The sequence below is a fragment of the Anomaloglossus baeobatrachus genome, chromosome 8 (assembly GCF_048569485.1).
Source record: "Anomaloglossus baeobatrachus isolate aAnoBae1 chromosome 8, aAnoBae1.hap1, whole genome shotgun sequence".
In the NCBI taxonomy this organism is placed as follows: Eukaryota; Metazoa; Chordata; class Amphibia; order Anura; family Aromobatidae; genus Anomaloglossus; species Anomaloglossus baeobatrachus.
In genome coordinates, this window is record NC_134360.1 from 181,011,550 (window position 1) to 181,026,540 (window position 14,991).

Genomic DNA, 14,991 nt, shown 5'->3' on the forward strand with positions numbered 1-14,991 from the left:
AGGACGACCTCTTCATGGTGAACGATTTTCACCACTTTGGAGGACGTTTAAGGTCGCTGGTAAGTGTTACACGCTGCGATATCGTTAATGACGCCGGATGTGCGTCACTAACAACGTGACCCCGACGATAAAACATTAACAATATCGTAGCGTGTAAAGACCCCTTAAGTCTCAACTGATAATGAGTATGCAAAATATCATCAATGGTTTTTCAAACATGGAGACGGCCTTCTCATTGCCATTGAAACCAAGGCCAAATTGCTTACCAATTTTGCCCTGTGCAGGTCAAAATGAGGGGAGTGATGGAATAAGTGATGGATCAAATATTTGAAATTTTGATCCTATCCACACATGTAAAGGCAAGTATAAAGTTATAAGAGAATGCAAGAGAAAGATTGTTAAAAGGGCATCCCTACTAATGGAACAGTTTAAAAGATCTAGGGAGAATGAAATATATACTGTTAGGTGTCCAAAATCAAGCATAGCATGTGGTAGATGTTATGTCTGTGCTGGCTCAGGTATATTGCCAGGTACTGCAAATTGTCAGGGACTAAAATAGAGAGGAAATATTGCTCTGTTAAATGTTTTAAACTTGGTCACTTTGGACTTATTGTAAGGAATTGTCATTGCACAAGTCATTGTGATGAGTCTAGCAGTATTGTGATAGAGAATAGGCATTTACACCGACAGAATAGTCATAAAAGCGTTCTCTCTCAGTCTCATATGCCCTACCATCTGCAGAAGGGTCAAAATGAAGAATTGCAACCAGGATGGAAAAAGTGAGTTTAAACGTTTTGTAAGACTTTAAGTTAAACTCTGTACATCTAGGTGCAAAAGAATTTCCAGCAGGCCTCTACTGTTTCTTTATCTATTTGGTAGTTTATGTATAAAGGTTTTTATGTCTTCTTAGTTTATTTTACTTGTCATTTCTTCATCAGGTTAGTTTGTTCTTTTGCAACGCAATATAATGTTAGACCTGGGAACCTCAGACAGGATTCAGGAAAGTTTAATCTAAGGTTTAAGAGCACTTTACACACTGCGACATCACTAGCGATCGCACCCGTCCCCGCCCGTGGCGGACAAAATCGGTAGTGCGCATCACACATACTTACCTGCCTATCGACGTCGCTGTGGCCGGCGAACAAGCTCTTTTCTAAGGGGGCGGTTCGTGCGGCGTCACAGCGACGTCACACAGCAGGCAACCAATAGAACCGGAGGGGCGGAGAGCAGCCACATGAAGGTCACTCCCACCTCGTTGCCGGAGGATGCAGGTACGGTGTTGTTCATTGTTCCTGGGGTGTCACACATAGCGATGTGTGCTGCCTCAGGAACGACGAACAACCTGAGTCCAAAATAAGCAACGATATTTGGGAAATAAACGACGTGTCAATGATCAACAATTTGGTGAGTATTTCTGATCGTTAGCAGTCGCTCGTAGGTGTCACACGCAACGACGTTGTTAACGAGGCCGGATGTGCGTCACGAATTCTGTGACCCCAACGATATCTCGTTAGCGATGTCGTTGCGTGTAAAGCGGCCTTTAGTGTGGGTGCAATTTAAAACATGAGTATGCTGTATATTCTTAGGGGTACTTTGCACGTTGCGACATCGCTACTGCGATATCATCCGGCGCCGGTAACGACGTCGCAACGTGTAAAACCTAGGAGAGAAGATGAACGAGTGTGAAACAGTCAAAAATCAGTGATCTGTGTCACGTCGTTCATTTTCAGAATGTCGGTGCGTCCGCAGGTATGATGTTGTTTGTCGTTCCTGCAGCTCCACACATCGCTGTGTGTGAAGCCGCAGGAGCGACAAACATCTCCTTACCTGCGCCTGCCGTCCACCAGCAATGCGGAAGGGAGAAGGTGGGCGGGATGTTTACATCCCGCTCATCTCCGCCCCTCCACTTCTATTGGCCGCCTGCCGTGTGACGTTGCTGTGACGCCGCACGACCCGACTGAGGAAGGAGGCGGGTTGCCGGCAAGAGTGACGTCGCAGAGCAGGTAAGTGCGTGTGTAGCGATAATGTTCGCTACGGCAGCTATCACAAGATATCGCAAGTGCGACAGGGGCGGGTACTATCGCGCTCAGCATCGCTATCATCTGCTAGCGATGTCGCAGCGTGCAAAGTACCCCTTAGCATGCTGGTTGTTTTCAATCAGATCTCTGTGAAGTAAATGAGGTTAACTTACTTGTACTATTTTATTTTGGTTCCTGTTTTTCAGTTCAGGAGTAGCACAGATTGCAGAAGATAACAATGTGTGGCAAAGCAGGACATGTATATTGCTTTGTCTTAGCAGCTGCGAGAGTTGTATGTTAAGGGGGCTTGACACGCTAGCGATATCGGTACCGATATCGCTAGCGTGTGTACCCGCCCCCATCGTTTGTGTGACACGGGCATATCGCTGACCGTCGCGCACAAAATCACGCTCCCCCGTCACACGGCTTACCTGCCCTGCGACGTCGCTCTGGCCGGTGATTTGCCTCCTTTCTAAGGGGGCTGGTCACTCGGCGTCACAGCGACGACACATGGCAGGCATTCAATAGAAGCGGAGGGGCGGAGATGAGCGGGACGAAACATCCCGCCCACCTCCTTCCTTCCGCATAGCCGGTGGAGGGAGGTAAGGAGATGTTCCTCACTCCTGCGGTGTCACACACAGCGATGTGTGCTGCCGCAGGAACGAGGAACAACATCGCTAATGAGAGGTAAACGATTTTTTGTTTTAAGATGACCTCTCCGCGGCAAACGATTTTGGCCACTTTTGCGATCGTTTTAGGTCACACATAAGTGTCACACGCTGTGATATCGTTAATGACGCCGGATGTGCGTCACTAAAGGCCACTTTACACGCAGAGATATAAATCTTTGGCAGATCTGTGGTTGCAGTGAAATCATGGACATATTGTTCCATTTGTACACAGCCACAAACCTGGCACTGATTGTCCACAATTTCACTGCAACCACAGATCTGCTGGAGATTTATCTCTTTGTGTGACAGGGCCTTTACGAAGTGACCCCGACGATAAAACATTGACGATAAAACATTAACAAAATCGTAGTGTGTAAAGCGCCCTTTACTCTTTTGAATTATAAGGTAGTGGATGGGGTGTATAATAGAGCCGAATATTAGTAATTTGTTTTTCATTTTTTTCATTTTTTTGTGCATTTTGGTTTGAAAAAGGGTGTTGTTAAGTGAGCTAAGACAGGGAGAGAGGCAAACGCAGATAACAGATATACACAATGAAGTGTCGTGTTATACTGTCAGCCTAGATCTTGAAATTTGGACGGATTACACATCTGCGTGTAAAACTTGGTGTCGTGGCAAACTAAAGCATTGAACCTAAGTGTGACGTTTATTCTTTTCCTAAGGATAAGGGCAGTACAAGTTTGTAGGCTGCATATGAATCACAAGCAATGGACTAGAAATGAACTAAATGAAAATTGCATTTATTTTGTGGGGTCCAGGAGAGTCAAAGGATTATCTATGCAATAGGAATTTAATTGGCACTTCAAGAACTGTTAATATGGGGAGGTCATGCGGAAGTAACAGTCACACCCATATCTCTCTTATATGTTATATAATGAGTACATTTGGTGCAACATGGGAGCATAAATAAGAAGGAGGTTATCCAGTGCCAGGCTAGTAAGGACTTGGTACTCAAACATCAGTATTGGGGATTTTTTCAGTTTGGATGTTGAGATTGATTAACTCAACAGATGGGTTATATAGTCTGTCTACTGGGTTTCTTGTTTTTGTTAGGGTGTGATGCCATTTGTTCCAAACATACACATGAGGAAAAATTGTGCTAGTACTGATAGAATCATTCGGGGTGTTAAAAGCCTAGAGCCAGACCTGAGAGCAAGTATGGGGAACTTGCTTAATAAAAGATGGAGAAAAAATACACCGCAAGAAAAACAACAAAGACCAAGGGGCCCGTGAGTTAAAGGTCAACCCAATGTTTGTATAAAACGTAGTATGTATTCTAACTGCACCGGGAGAACTCCCAGCAGATTGTACCCTTAATCATGTTTTAGATCACCCCGACACTCCTATGAGACTCCACAAGATCCCTCTTCGGTTTGGCACTGAACTGAAAAAATCTTCTGTCAGATTTCGGCCATGAGAAGGAGACTGAGAAAACGTATAGAGTCAGAGAATCGTGCCACTATCCAGCTGAAACATGATATAACCAGGAATTGTGTACACTGTAGAGAAAGACTCCACAGTGTCGTGGTGGGAGAGTTTGTTCGGATATACAGTAGCTCCAAAGTACCTCTATCTTTAACTTCCTTATTCATCCTGTCATTGTCCTCCTGGTCCTGATCTTAATCATGTATATTGGACTGTTTCTGATTTATTGAATTACAAAAAAAATGGCCAACATGAGACAAATCTAATACTATATATATTGTATATAAATATAAAAAACCCATTGTATTTGGTGTACATTTTTTGTATTCCTCCCTTACTGAAATTCCATATGTTTGCATATAGACACTTTAGGTGTAAGTGCGTTTCTGCTTATACATGGACATATTCAGGTAACCAGATTTGCCGTCCACAGTCTACTACGAGCAAATTCATGTGAAGGGGTTCATTCATTTAAGGCCTGAGTAAAACTCCAATTGCACATGGGACAGTAATCAGCATGTGCTTCATAGATCAGTAGAATTTATGCTATTTTAGCTTAAGTCTCTACATATATTGAAACCAAAGGTACTTTTTGATATGGAATGGAGTTGTCATATGTGTCAAGTTGTGTGAATATGGAAAAAGAGTAAAGGCCGCTTTACATGCTGTGATATCGGTACCGATATCGCTAGCGTGCGTTCACACCCCCATCGGTTGTGCGACACGGGCGAATCACTGCCCGTGTCGCACAACATCACAACATCACCCAGACCCGTCACACGTACTTACCTGCCTAGCGACGTCGCTGTGACCGGCGAACCGCCTCCTTTCTAAGGGGGCGGTCCGTGCGGCGTCACAGCGGCGTCACTAAGCGGCTGCCCAATAGAAGCGGAGGGCAGAGATGAGCTGGACGTAACATCCCGCCCACCTCCTTCCTTCCGCATAGCGGCCGGGAGGCAGGTAAGGAGAGCTTCCTCGTTCCTGCGGCGTCACACATAGCGATGTGTGCTGCCGCAGCAACGAGGAATAACTTTGTTACTGCTGCAGTAACGATATTTGAGAATGGACCCCCAGGTCACCGATGAGCGATTTTGCACGTTTTTGCGACGATGCAAAATCGCTCATAGGTGTCACACGCAACAACATCGCTAATGCGGCCGGATGTGCGTCACAAATTCCTTGACCCCAACGACATAGCATTAGCGATGTCGTAGCGTGTAAAGCCAGCTTAAGGTCCCCTAGGGACAGCTCCCCTCATTTTTCTAAGGTATTTGCCACTGCAACCCTAGCAATTGGTTAACTTGTAAGTGATGGATTGAATGTCAGTTATAGTTAGACAGTGTTCATTCTCAAATTCAATTTAGGTATGGTGACATCACTCCATACTCAAGTAATTCTGAGCTTTATAAAGACCTAAGTATTTCCGGACCCGGGGGGTCGCGCGGACACTCAAAGAAAAGGGGACGTATATGTACAGGGATTGCTGTAGATACTTCGTGACGCCACCCACGGTGTGTGGTAATATGGAGTACCACCGCTGCTGTTGGGGAGCACCCGAGGATGATGGAATGGCAGCTGGATATTAACCCCTCCGTGGGTAGGGGTGGATGCCCTGGGGCTCAGTGTCCAGGTCACGGGGAGTGATGTAGGCCGGAGGTGGCGCGCCGGGCCGGACCGAGGGATGTTTGTGTGCTGACTGTTGAATAATTGCACACAAGTCTGTTGGTAAACCAAGGTGTCAGTGGCCGGCTGCCGCGTTTGGGTGTACTCAGGTCCCACACCCAGCTGGTGTACCGATGTCCCTTCCTCCGGCACTCTGTAATTTTCCTTAATTCTGGACAACTCCAAATGGAACAGGGAAGTCCGCTCCCGGTATATTCTGATTGGGAGATGTGCCCGCGAAAACTGACCCTTCGGATTTCAGTGGGTGTTTGCGGATACCCTATCCCCCGCGGTGGGCTGCCGTTTCGCTCTATCTGGGCTAACACTGCTGAAGCAATGTCTGGAACCTTGCTGCCGGCCTGGTGAATTAGAGAAGGGGCTTGCAACCGTCTTCTAACTAGGGTCCAGGTACCCCGCCTGTGCACGGTTTCCGGACCGGAACTCCGCTGTCGGTACCGGCGGGCTCCAACCCTGTCCCAGTCCACTTTGGATCTCCCACGACCGGACTCCCATCGCCTTTCGACACGGTCCACTGCTTGCCACCTAGCCAGTAGACCAGGGCCACTACCCTGGCTACTCTTTACTAGGTTCAGCTTTCCTTTGACAGTCTGTCACTGTCACTCCTCTCCACTCGAACTCCAAACTTAGACTCCAAACTTTAACTAACGTGTTTCCGCCCCCGAATCCTCAAGACCCCTAGGTGGGCGTTCCCAATCCGCCTGATCCTGCCTACTGGTGTGTCCTTCTTACCCTGAGGGGGGTGACTAGGATTTTGTGGCTGCTGGGACCCGGTGTGGGAAGGTGTTGTGTGGGGTGTATGTTTTCTGTGACCACCTGGCAGCGCCAGGGTGTCACATAAGCACTGGGCGGCGGCGGTGGTAAAGACGAGCCAACACAGTCTCTGTCGGTTCAGGGTGTAGTTTACTCACAACTTCAGCTGCCAGCCCGGTCACACTGGTCACTGCCATGATGGGTTCCAATCATTCCCAGATCCGGTAAGGGGTCACTGTGATGACATGGACTCTCATGGGTTAAAGTTTCTTAAAATTCAGCCAGACTATTGTTCTTATGTGTGCTAAGTCATGTTTGCTTAGCTATTGCTCTCCAGACTTTTCCAGTAATCATTGTATTGTAGTTGTGTATTGATAATGTAATTACCTTAGTAGCCATTGTCTAGTCGGTGACTTGCCGACTCCATGTAGATATACTGAGTCTTTCTATGCACATCATTTAAATGAACAATATCCATGCAGCTTGAAATTCATCCAATGGGAGAAGCAATCTTGTCCAACCAATCGATGAGGACGCAGTGTATCCTAAGGGAAGGTTATGGCTATAAAAGGGACTTCTTTAAGCCACCAGGGTTGATGAAGGTTGATGGATGCTGATGGATCCAGTCTAAGCTCTTTGGAGCTGACTAGAGGATCAGGATATCTTATGGCTTCAATCTAGGGACCCCGGTTCCGGTTGGAGACCAAATCCACAGCCTAGGGATTTCGACTCCGGCTGCCAGGATTGTAACATCAAACCAGGACTACCTAAGGAGGACACTCAGGTTGGGACAGTTCAGTCACCTGTTACAGACTTTGCAGACCTCACACAGCTTCCTGAATCTGGCATTATTCCTTTCTCGGTGGGTGCCCGCCAAAAGCGGGGTGCTGTTGGACTGGAGAAAGCGGCCCTGGAAGCTCTGAGGCATGGACATTCTAAATCCCTGGTGAGCCAGCAGAAGGGTTAGACTCTGTTGCCTGTTACATTTGTGTTTTGCTGGTTATGTGTTATGTGCCGTTAATTGTTTGGGGATCCAATAAAGTCTAATTATTGTGGTTCCCTCACCCTGTGTTGTCTGAGTAGTGTTACGTCCATGGTTAAGGAGGCCGGCGTTCAGTTGGGATGAGCCCTGAGCCACGCTGTCTTTCTAAAGGCGGCGGGTTTTAGTGGACGAGAGCACCCACTGAGCCCCGTGTCTCCACAGTCACTACCGGTGTTTTGAAAGAGAAAGAGTGAGAGTCCTATTTCTAGGATGTCCCCATCCGTAGTTAGGTACCCTGGCTGAGTTCCCACTCCAAGCACCTGGGCCCAATGAAGTCCAAGTTCTCCAGAGATGTCTTGCCAGAACTATGGTCCTGACAGGTCTGTTTTTTATGTGCGTGTGTTGTGCCTATTTCTATCCCAAGTGGAACCCGCCCCTCAGGTTGCTGGCTTCAGTGACCGGGAAGTCCATGTTCGTCTGGCCACCCACTGCCTACCCTGAGCCAACCCACTCTGTGTGAAGGTTCCTAAGCTGTATGTAGTGTGTTAATGTGGAACACCAGTGATTAACCCCCTCCTTACCTGAAGTAGATACCGCACCTTAGTTAAGGTGCAGTACCCTGTGGTGACCAGAGCCTCAAGGGCGCAACAGTACCTTTAAGATTGGCGATGACATGACATCAGAGAAAAGACAACAAATAGCTTTGTTACTCGATCAAGAAAGATCCAGAAAGACTAAAACGATGTATTCCAAGGATGGAGATGTTGGTTTATGGTAAAGAGCAAGAAGGAGATTATGGCCGTGATGGGTGATGTTTAGATAAGTGCAGTATTATACTTCATTCCATCCTGATCTGTAACCAGTTATATGTGGGGTTGAGTAGGCAAATATATACCAGCATAACACTTCCCTCAAATTTCATTGTCGTGTTCTTAACAACAGGGGGATTGGAGACAGGAAGTGTAAAATACATAAATTTAATATCTATCTGTCTTTCAGAAGTTCTCTTCCCTCCACCACAGTCACAAACTCAGCATGCCTGCTGGGGAAAAGGTATGCATTGAACAAAGGAGATACAGGAATGGGATGGCCTAGCAGCCACGGGTACACAGATTCATCTTAGCCCTCTGCCAGGGATTGGGGAGTGAACCTTGGGCTTCATCCCCCCATACTTGGGACTGGACACCCCCCCCCCATTTCTGTGAGCTTTAAGCTATGTGCGCACTTTGCTTTTTTCCATGCGTTTCAACAGTGTTTTGAGCTGCAGCGTTTTAATGCAAAATTGCATGTGTTTTGATTTCCAGGGAAAGTCTATGGAAAATGGGGCTTTCTTGTGCGCACGATGCATTTACAAACGTTGCATTTTAGTTGCGGAAAATTTGTCAAAATCCCTGCGTTTGAAGAAGCAACATGTCAATTGTTTTTTCCATTTTGGCAGCGTTTTAATAACATTGAAGTCAATGAGAAATGTCTAAACACATATTTTTCAAGAAAGAATGCGTTTCACTTGCTGTTTGCTTTTTACTAGCGATCTGCATGTGTTTTTGACATAATAAACACAGGTCTTTCGGTCTCTCTCTTTGTCGGTCGGTCTGTCGGTTGGTCTCTCTCTGTCTCTATCTGTCTCTCTCTGTCCATGTCGGTCTCTCCCTCCCAACCCCTTTCTCATACTCACCGATCCACGATCACTGGCGCGGCGCTGCACGGCGTTCACACTGTGGCGGCTTCTCCTCTTTTGAAAATGCCGGGCACTCATTAATCCATCACGTATTCCCTGCTTCCCCCGCCCACCGGCTCCTATGATTGGTTGCAGTCAGACACTCCCCCACGCTGAGTGACAGCTGTCTCACTGCAACCAATCACAGCCGCTGGTGGGCATGGCTATATCGAGCAGTTAAAAAAATATATAAATAACTAAAAAAAAAACTGACGTGAGTTCCCCCCCAATTTGGACACCAGCCAGGGTAAAGCCACACGGCTGAAGGCTGGTATTCTCAGGATGGGGAGCCCCACATTATGGGGAGCCCCCCAGCCTAATAATATCAGTCAGCAGCTGCCCGTAATTGCCGCATCCATTAGATGCGACAGTCCCGGGACTCTACCCGGCTCATCCCGAATTGCCCTGGTGCGGTGGCAAATGAGGTAATAAGGAGTTAATGGCAGCAGCCCATAGGTGCCACTAAGTCCTAGGTTAATCATGGCAGGCGTCTCCCCGAGATACCTTCCATGATTAACCTGTAAGTTAAAGAAAATAAATACACACATCCAAAAAATCCTTTATTTGTAATGAAAGACAAAAAAAACCCTCTTTCACCAATTTATTAATCCCTCAGAAACACCTCCAGGTCCGACGTAATCCACGCAAGGTCCCACGACGCTTCCAGCTCTGCTACATCGGAAGCTGACAGAGAGTGACAGTAGAACACCGCTACTCCTGTGAGCTCCATTCAGCAACTGAAGTGAGTCGTGCGATCAGCTGTGCTGTCACTGAGGTTACTTGCAGCCACCGCTCTCAGGTGGAGGACTGCAGCTGTGGCCGCGAGTAACCTGAGTGAAAGCACAGCTGATCGCGCAGCTCACTGCAGTCACAGGTGAGTCCTTCACGTGTGACTGCAAATCAAGCCGCGGCACACGCACAGAGCCGCACGATCACAATGAAGTCGGGTGAAGTTCATCCGAGTTCATTCTGATCACGCGGCTCTGTCTCGCAGCCAGCCATGCTCTTTTTGACAGTCCGGTCCCACTCGGCTCTGCTGCAAGTCTATAGGGATGCTGCAGAGCCGAGTGGGTCCGTACTGTGAAAAATGTGCGTTATGGATGCTTTTCCCACTCTGTCTATGGTAGTGAAAGCATCCAGAACGCATGAATTCTCCAGGAATGTGCGCACGTTGTGTTCTACCGAATGCGTCTCAGAACGCAGCTTTTTCGGCTGCGTTTTTAGATGCAGAGGCAGTGACTTAAATGCTGCGAAATTGAACGCAATGTGCGCACATAGCCTTAAACATGTTACATCACCGCTGCAGCTTGTCAACGAAGACTGAAGCAGTGGAGGAAAGGCAGTAATGGAAATGTGGAGGACGAATAACATTTTAGTCTAGTATTTGATAACTCTGCAACCTATGGAAAAATAAAGATGGAAAACGGACACATTTTTGTAGGTGAAGTCGCTTCAGGAAAATATCAGCGGTCTTTTTCCTGAAGCCGCGTAGCTGATGGCTTTGCTATTGTTTTTTTTCTCCAATGTGTCTTTTCTCTTCATTTTATACGATGGTGCCGGAGAATGTGCATGTCACTTGTTTTAACCACTTCACAGTTTCCAAACCCTGAAGCAGTTAAAAGAAGTAACAGAAGACTGAACATGTACACAGCAATTTTTGACATTGCTGTCCAGAGCTCTAATTTCTTGCTTCGGTTTTAGGCTATGTGCGCACTTTGCATCGAGGTAGTTGCAGTTCTAAACACATCCTGTTGCAGAAATTGTCTCTGTGAAATTTGGTTTTGCTCACAAAAACGCTATAAATCCGTTTGCGTATTTACCGCGTTTTAGGCGTGTTTTTACCACGATTTACATGCTTTTTCATTGCTTAAAGTCAGATGCGTTTAGAATACAAATACACTACTAAATAAAGTTTAAACATTCAAGCACTATGAAAAAAACGGAAAAATGATAACAAATATCAAGATCATGCACAAAATAGCTAATTTTATTAAAATTATAAATGTTTAATAATATTTATGCATCAAATAACGTTAAATTATGGATTTTCATTAATTTAATTGTCGGACTATGTGTGCGTGTAAAGGGACATATCATGCCATTATTATAAAGACATAAATGCATGCATTTATTTTGTCAAAAACGCATGTTTTCAGCATCAAAAAAGCATGTTAAAAGCTGGGATTTTGATTTAGGATGTGTTTTGAAAGTTCTCATTGACTCTAATGTTAGCAAAACGCAGCCAAAATGGCAAAAACAATTGACATGCTGCTTCTTTAAACGCTGAGTTTTTGCCAAATTTTCTGCAACTAAAACGCTGCGTTTTTAACACCATAGTTGCGCAAGAAATCACAATTTCCCATAGACTTTGCTTGGAAATCAAAACGCATGCCTTTTGGCATTAAAACGCTGCAGTTGAAAACGCTGCGGAAACGCATGAAAAAACGCAAAGTGCGCACATAGCCTTATAATGGATGCCAGGCGGAATCCATCTGAAAGCGATTTGTGTTCACATACAGTAAGGGGTACTTTGCACGTTGTGACATCGCAAGCCGATGCTGCGATGTTGAGCGTGATAGTCCCCGCCCCCGTCGCAGCAGCGATATCTTGTGATTGCTGCCGTAGCGAACATTATCGCTACGGCAGCTTCACATGCACTCACCTGCCCTGCGACGTCGTTCTGGCTGGCGAACCGCCTCCATACTAAGGGGGCGGGTCATGCGGCGTCACAGCGACGTCACACGGCAGGCGGCCAATAGAAGTGGAGGGGTGGAGAAAGAGCGGAACGTAAACATCCTGCCCACCTCCGTCCTTCCGCATAGCCGGCGTGAGCCGTGGTGACGCAGGTAGGAGATGTTCCTCGCTCCTGCGGCTTCTCACACAGCGATGTGTGCTGCCGCAGGAGCGAGGAACAACATCGGACCGTCGCTGCAGCTACATTATAGAAATGTCGGACACTACACCGATGATACGATTACGACGCTTTTGCGCTTGTTAATCGTATCATAAAGTATTTACACACGCCGATATCGACAGCGACGCCGGATGTGCGTCACGTTCGATTTGACCCCACCGACATCGCAGCTGCGATATCGTAGTGTGCAAAGTACCCCTAAGGCTGTGTTCTCACAGTTTTTGCTGAATTTCTGCTACACAATCCTCCTCATAAATCACTTAAAAAATGCTGGCAAAACATTCTGTCCATTTCTATTGGAAATCCACTTTGCTTCTCATATGAAGAGTTTTTTAAGCTTTTTGTTGCCTAAACAACTTTTGAAAAATGCTTAATTGAAAAAAAAAATGTCCATGTCAGTTTTGTGAAGTAGATTCTGATGAAATCTTCTGTAAATTAGGCACTGTCCAATGAAAAGGCTGGAGAAAACACATCAGGAAAAAAATTCCTTCGAAAATTCTTTAAAACCATTTTAGGAAATGACAAACTCCTGAGCACGAGTCACAATGCCTTTACCACACATAAGTCTCCTGACCCAAACTCAACCCTCTCAAGCGTATATGAGGCTGTTGAAGTCGGATCAAGTCACCCACAGTCAGTTCAGGCATCACTTGGACCGTGAATGTTGGAAGTGTGAAAAAGACATGTCAGTGGCGGCTCACCAGAACCAGGCGTGTCACGCTAGGTACGGGGAAGTACCAAGTACACGGCAAAAGGGAAGGGAAACCCTACATCTAGGGAGAGCAGAGATGTTGACCCCTGAATGAACCTACTGCTGGTCCCTGGGGTACCTCACCACCCTAGGGAGGTTCCGCACCTGTGCACCAAGCTGGATACCTGACCCTAGGTATCCCTAATGCTGGGTCCTAAATAGGGAATGGATGGGATGAGCTCTTTATCGACCCCACTAAACAACTATACAAGACACACGGGAGACACACAGGGGGAAAAGCATAATCATTAGATGACAGGTAGGAGTTCAGCAGATCTTTCACCAACGATACCACCGAGGAGTACAAACCACCTGTTTGCAACCTTGGCTTGAAAATATCACCAGCACAGTGCAAAGGTAGGAAGGGGTATTTAAACACCAAGGGAATACTGATGATCAGCAGCTGGGTGGAAGTCGAGCTCCTGCCAGGTCCAAAAGGAAGAGAGATGAATCCAGCAGGAAAGCTACCTATACCAATGAATACTGACAGCAGGAACAATGGAAAGTCAGGGAGCATTCTGCGCAGCCAGACACTGTGACCTTCTATTGCCAGAAACCACATGACTGTTTGTCACACATGACACACCTGTGACAGTGCATAATTTTAGGCATTACCATTGCAGGTTCCCTGACACAACAATATCCCATATTTAGGTGGGTCATTTGTAGTATAAAATGAGCTGTCCAGTCCATCTTTGCCCCTCTTTTAATGTAATAGTACGAACTTATTAAATATGGAAGTTTTTGCCTTTAATCGAAAGTGCATGTACACGGCAGGCCTGAAAAACACTTGCTCATAAAAATGAGATGGCTTGACATTCTGCATTTTTGTGCTGTGTGTATTTAGCTGCCACATTTGCAAATTAAGCCACTTAGGTCTGTGAAACACGAACCTGCTCATCCATAGATCCACAGAACCCTGACAGATGCAGCAGATTTTAACGACACAACAAATCAGGGCTGATTATGAGCGGAGCAGATTTAGCAAAAGTACAAATTGCCCAGAAGTGCTGGAGACGAAGCAAGTCACTAACTTCTGTGTCGCGTTGTGTTACTTTGTGGCTAAAAGTTTCACGATATGGCATAAAAATTTAAGTCGGAGTCTGAGAATTCTCTGGACTGAAAGCCATAAACTGAAGAGCTGCTGATGCACAAGGGCAGCTGCACTGTTAGATAGCAGTTCTGTGAATGCAAAGCCATAAATGATCTTGGCAGAGGAGGATGGAAGCCGTTTTCACCAGAATAGTCTGTAATTTGGGACTGTGTAACCCCCATTAACCATATGGTATACAGTGTGCCAGAGCTGAAGCATACGTTGTGCAGGTAATGAGAGGAACAGGGCTCGGAGCATATGCCGAACATGAGGACCAAGTAACATAATTCTGACCAGGCTAATCAAACCAGGATTCATAGCGCAGACCCGATCACCGCATATTGTAATATTTCACTATAAGATGTCAAGGATGTGACTGCTGATATGATACTGTTTAGATTCGGGTTACCATCTAATATTACATGTTTTGCTTTACTACTTATTTTTTGGGTTAAAAAAAGTTCCCCTGAATATATGAAAGATGAGCAATGAGCAATGAGCTTTGATGAAGATAAGATTTTTCTGTCCAGGGGGATATAAAGAATAGGAACGATTAACATATTACAGCTTTATGTGCGCACTTTGCGTCGAGGTAGTTGCAGTTCAAAAAGCATCCTCTGGCAGAAAGGACAATGCTTTTAGCTTTAAAAATGCATGTAAAACGCAAAGAAAGTAGCCTATGCGCACCTTGCTGATTTCATGAGTTTTTAGTGCTTTTCCGGTGCTTTTAGAAATGCTGCAGTTTTGTATTAAATTGAATGGATGGGAAACGCAGCCAAAATGTCAAAAACAATTGACATGTTGCTTCTTTAAACGCTGAGTTTTTGCCCAAATTTATGCAAATTAAACGCAGTGTTTTGAACAGCAAAGTGCGCACAACAAAGCTCAATGTCCCATTGACTTTGCTTGAAAAGCATAATGCAAGCATATTGGCATGAAAACGCTGCAGGTGAAAAAGCAGCGGAAAAG

The 14,991-nt window shown here is 45.9% G+C and overlaps 1 protein-coding gene across 1 annotated transcript in view; it reads right to left on the reverse strand.

Annotated features, from left to right (window-relative positions):
- NUF2 (NUF2 component of NDC80 kinetochore complex) overlaps positions 1–14,991 on the reverse strand; it is a 237,608-nt gene that overhangs the window by 192,198 nt on the left and 30,419 nt on the right. The window lies entirely within an intron of this gene.